Below are 5,708 nucleotides of genomic sequence, written 5' to 3' on the forward strand. Positions count from 1 at the left end.
CCTCGTCCTGTCCAGGTCACCCTCTTAAGCGGTCTGGGGTAAGTGTGCCCTTGGAGCGTGGTTTCCGGAGAAATCCAGAACTTCCCCTGAGGAGGAATGCAGGAGACACCCAAGGACTCAGGAAAGGGAGGCCTCCACAATGCCCAGCTGACTCTCCATCCTGAGAGGACGCACTTGTCCACGCCTGCTCATGCACATGAAGCCAGATGGTGAAAAGTACCTTCGAGAAGAGGGACTGGTGGGTGCTTGGAGCCACTGGGGCTTCTCGACAGCCTGGTCTCTTCTCTATTCCTTTCTCTCTCTTTTTTTTTACATTTTGTTTTTTCCCCGTTATAAAACTAATAACATGTTTATTATAGGAAATGAGAAAAACATGGAAAAATGGAAAGAGAAAAATTAAATCATCTTTAATCGTGCAGCGCAGAGAGAATGTTTACTATTTTGATGGAAAGGCTTTTTACCTTACGTGTGAATACCTTCCAGATGACCTTATATTTCTATAGTGTTTCACCTTTAAAATTTATATTATGAGACCTTTCTCATCCTGAAATTCATTTTAGCTAATGCACATCATTCAACATTTAGGTTTCCACTTTGTACTTTTTTTTTTGATTTCTGAGCTCAAGCTTTTCTCTAGTTGCAGCAAGCAGGGCCTACTCTGTAGCTGTGATATGCAGGCTTCTCCTTACGCTGGCTTCTCTCGGGCTCTAGGGCCACACGGGCTTCAGTATGTGTGCACGTGGACTTATTTGCCCCGTGGTATGTGGGATCTTCCCGAACCAGGGATGGAACCCATGTACCCTGTTGGCAGGCGGGTTAACCATGGGACCAGCATTTTTGTATTATGCTTAATATAACACTGAACTTTTTGAATAAATTTGTGACCCAGTCTCTTGATTATTCTTCAAAATTCCATTTGATTTTAGTCCTTAGGTAGGCTATCAAGAAAGCACAGAATGATACCATTATTTTTTTTAACTAATATTTAAACAAGGAACCTATTTTCTTGGAAGTCTTTCCCATGAGTTGTTGAGAGGGCTGACTGTGTGTGAGACCCCGCGGGGTTGCCAGGCCAGACCAGACATGGCTGTGCTGCAGAGAGCGATCTCAGACAGCCAGAGTGTGAGCAAGGTAGGACTTGAGTTCGAACCTGACAGAAAAGCCACACTACCCCTGGCTTAGCAAAAGGTGTCTTTCTCTGAATGGAAATGGCAACCCACTCCAGTATTCTTGCCTGCAAAAGCCAATGGATGGAGGAGACTGGCAGGCTACGGTTCATGGGGTCGCAGAGTTGGACACGACCGAGTGACTTCACTTCTTTTCTGTAAATGCAGTCAGCCCAGAGCTGGTGCAGTGACTGGTGGTCCTCAGACTCTGACTGCCATCTTTTTGCTTTATGCCCTTAACTTGAGCGCAGGACTCCCACCTCCTGGGCCTGGTGACTGCCCCCGTGCCACCCACCACATCCTTGCTCTGTTCAGCTGGAAGGAGGGGAGACCAGCGCCCAGCCTCCACTCCCCACTGGCCAGAACTTAGCCACATGACCACATCAAAGGATACTGAGAAACTCACTAGTCCAAAACCCAGCTGAAAATCCAGGGTCCTGTAATGCTATAATCAGAATTTGGTAAGAAGACGCTGAGGCAGTCATCTGCCAGAAAATGAGTCTCCACTATGAAAGCTAGATGAGGGAGTTCTCTGGTGGTCTAGTAGTTAGAATACCAGGCTTTCACTGCTGTGACCTGGTTCAATCCCTGGTTAAAAAAAAGAGAGATGGGAATTTTTTAAAGAAATTATATTCATGGGACTTGCCTGGTAGTCCAGTGGTAGAGATTCCACATATCCAATGCAAGGGGCTATAGGTTTGATCCCAGGGGAGCTAATTCCACATGCCATGTAGCCCAGCCGAAAAAAATTTTTAACCAAAGAAAGAGATTATATTCTACTGAGGAGGATTCATAAGGTAAGAAGTGCAGAGAACCTTGTTGCCAGCTTTACTCAAAGAGTGGGCAGAGCCCCAGGTTCTCCTGAGACCAGCCCTATCAGGCTGGGGGAGTGGGTTCACCCAGTCTGAACTCTCCTGGTGGTTCTTTTGTGCATGCTTAAGTCTGAAGACCAAGTGCTGAAAGCAAGGCAGGGGGCCTCGTGTTTAGGGGGCTCACCACCTTTCAGAGGTGAAATGAATAGTGGTGACAATGTAGTAAATTTCTCATGGAGGTAAAATGATTCCTTGTCCTGTATTTGGAAGTTATCCTTGCTCATTTTGTCTGGATTTTGTTGTCATTTTGGTTTTGTTTTTTCCACACTGCACTGTGTGTGGAACTTCCCCAACCAGAGATCAAGTTGTACCCCCTGCAGTAGAGATGCAGAGTCTTAACCACTGGATCACCAGGAAGTCTTGATTTTGCTTTTTAATAAGATGGAGACTGTAAACTATACAAGTAGAGGTCTTTTCTAAGTGTCTTATTTTGCAAAAAAAAAAAAAAAGTTGGCAACCTGATATCAGTGCCCCAGTGAGTTTTTTGAAATTTTACGGGTCCCTGGAACCCGAAAGTCCAGGACCACTGAGCCAAGGGATGGAGCCAAGAGCCTTGGATTTGGAGAACATCTGTAGCTCCATTTCACTGAAGCTTGAAATTGTGGGGAGATTGATTGGATGCTCAAGGACCAGGGAGGAGCGTGAGGTGGGGGGTGGGGGGTACGGGTCAGTCAGGAACTGCTTGGTGATCCCAAACCGTGGAGGCTATGAAGGGCCCTGTGCTCTGGGAAGACAACCTGGCAGGACTGGGTGGGGTTGGAGGTAGAGGATTTAAGAGCAGAAGCGGAGCAGAAGGGCTTTTTGCTCAAGGAGGTACACTGCTGTTTGTGGCCCTTAGGAAGCTTGCCATAAGCATTTTCAACCAAGTAACACCATGTACTGGCCAAATTCGTTCACACTCAGAACCACAGCTGTCTACCTGGCTACACACAATGCTTAAAAAATGACTCCAAGTGCTAATCAGTGACAGAAACAAATTCCTGCCCTGTGGCAGCCCCATCGCCTTGGACGGTGGCCATTCACCCCCTCCTGTCTTCTTATAAACTAGCTACCCTTAGGAGGTTGAGACAGTTGACCTGCTGAACGGTACTGCTTTACCACTGAGTTGTAAACACACATTGGTCTGAATGCAAGGGAACATTTCAGATTTCCCTGTCCTGAGTTTCCCTATCAGTTGTAGATTTAAGTGGGCTATATGACAGTGGCTACTTCTGGCAAAACCAGTTTTTCCTCCTTGTGATCTGAAACTGGGTGACCTTTCTGGGCTCATGGTCCCTGTACATCTGGGCACTTTTTCACTTAAAATGTATTCAGGACCTTCATTTTCTTTCAGCTTGGAAGGTCTGGGCTACTGCTTATGCAAATTATCCTAGAGGTCCCGTTTGCTGTTGGTATTTGAGGCCAAGACCACAGCTCTATCTCCTCTACAGGAGGGTCAAGGGTGTCATTTATTGTCCTCATTCGCGGATGCATGTGCTGGAACAGCTTTGTTTAGCTTGCAGGAGGGACGGGACAGACTTGACCTCCCGCTGCCCCACCCCCACCCCCATGCAGTGCCCCAGGAATGCCAGGGCCCTGACCTGGGCTCAGCTGTGCAGTGCCTGGGTGGAAGCCAAGACAGCTGATTCCACCAGGTGCTTGGGCCCATGTCCTGGCCGCCCATGTCCACTCAGCCTGTTACCCAGTGCTGCCAGCTATAAACACCATCCCTAGTAAGCAGGCTGTCACAACTCAGAGTATGTATAAGTGTCTTGATGTGCAGGCTGTGATGTGAGCACCATGACCCAAGTACAGGGCTGAACCCAGTCAAGCCTACAGTAACTGGCATGGGTTGACTGTCTCATTGGCTGGCTGTGTGATCCCAACCCTGAGTAGGTTAACAGTTCCAAGGGAGCCATCTCCTAGCAATTCTTTTTTTAAAAACAACTTTTTATTTTGTATTAGGATATAGCAAAGGTAAAAGGAGAAGGGGGCAGACAGAGAATGAGATGGTTGGATAGCATCACCAACTCAATGGGCATGAATCTGAGCAAACTCCAGGAGAGAGTGAAAGATAGGGAAGCCTGGTGTGCTACAGTCCATGGGATTGAAAAGAGCTGGCCACGACTTAGTGACTGAACAACATAAGTGAAAGTGTTAGTTGCTCATGTCTGACTCTTTGTGATCCCATGGACTGTAGCCCACCAGGCTGTTCTGTCCATGGGGATTCTCTAGGCATGCATACTGGGGTGGGGAGCCATTCCCTTCTCCAGGAGATCTTCCCAACCCAAAGTTTGAACCTGGGTCTCCTGCTTTGCAGGCAGACTCTTTACCATCTGAGCCACCAAGGAAGCCATCACAACAACATTGCCAATTAACAATGTTGTGAGAGTTTCCAGTGAACAGCGAAGGGATTCAGCCATACATATACATGTATCCATTTTCCCCCAAGAGCTTCCCTAGTAGCTCAGCTGGTAAAGAATCCACCTGCGATGCAGGAGACCCTGGTTTGATCCCTGGGCCAGGAAGATCCCCTGGAGAAGGGACAGGCTACCCACTCCAGTGTTCTTGGGGCTTCCCTGGTGGCTCAGATGATATAGAATCTGCCTGCGATGCGGGCGACCTGGGTTCAATCCCTGGGTTGGGAAGATCCCCTGGAGGAGGGCATGGCAACCCACTCCACTGTTCTTTCCTGGAAAATCCCCACAGACAGAGGAGCCTGGCAGGCTACCGTCCATGGAATCGCAGAGTGGGACACGACTGAGTGACTAAGCACACAGCACACATTCTCCCCCAAACTCTTCTCCCGTCCAAGCTTCCACATAATTGCCTAGCAATTCTTCTACTGCTTTGGCTCACTTCCCCTTTAAAAGGAGTTTAACTCAATCAAGGCTCGTTGCTATAAGGCATGAGGCTTGTACTTACAAACACCAGTGTGTTTTTCATCTGGGTCAAGAGGACACAGTCTTCCCATCTCCAATTGGAGGTTGCAGTTGATCCCATGCAGGGCCCTGTGGGGCTCCTGGGCACAAGACCTTTCTGTGTCCCCCATTTCTTTGATTATAAGAAAAAGCCTTCATTCAGCCCCCATGACCTTTCCTGGGTTCATGGAGGATTCGATGGGCAGATTCAAGCTGCTGTTTATTAGGGAAGGAAGGGGATGTGACACCAGGGAGAAACAGTCAAGAGCAGCTTTGGGGCAAGGTTCTGTTTCCCCATCAAAGGATACACACAATAGTATCTCTGAGCTGCTCTGCAGATACTGAAACCCCCTCCAGGTGGGAGAAGTTAGTGATTAATGATGATATGTTGCCCATGAGCTTGTAGACCCCACATCAGTTGGAGCTGAAGTTTGATGTGGACTCCTACTTACCCCAGCACCAACCCAGTGGAAGAATGTCTACATTGACTACAGTGTCTACAGACATGACTGATCAACTAAGCACCTCAGCACGTCAGTTATTATGGGCTTCCCTGGTGGCTCAGCAGTAAAGAATCTGCCTGCCAATGCAGGAGACAAATGTTCTATTCGATCCCTGGGTCAGGAAGATCCCCTGGAGGAGAAAACAGCAACCTGCTCCGGTATTCTTACCTGTAATATTCCATGGGCAGAGGAGATTGGAGGACTATAGTCCACTGGATCACAAAAGAGTCAGAGACAGTTTAGCGACTAAACAACAGGGCTCCCATG

Source organism: Capricornis sumatraensis, chromosome 14 (genome assembly GCF_032405125.1).
Source record: "Capricornis sumatraensis isolate serow.1 chromosome 14, serow.2, whole genome shotgun sequence".
In the NCBI taxonomy this organism is placed as follows: Eukaryota; Metazoa; Chordata; class Mammalia; order Artiodactyla; family Bovidae; genus Capricornis; species Capricornis sumatraensis.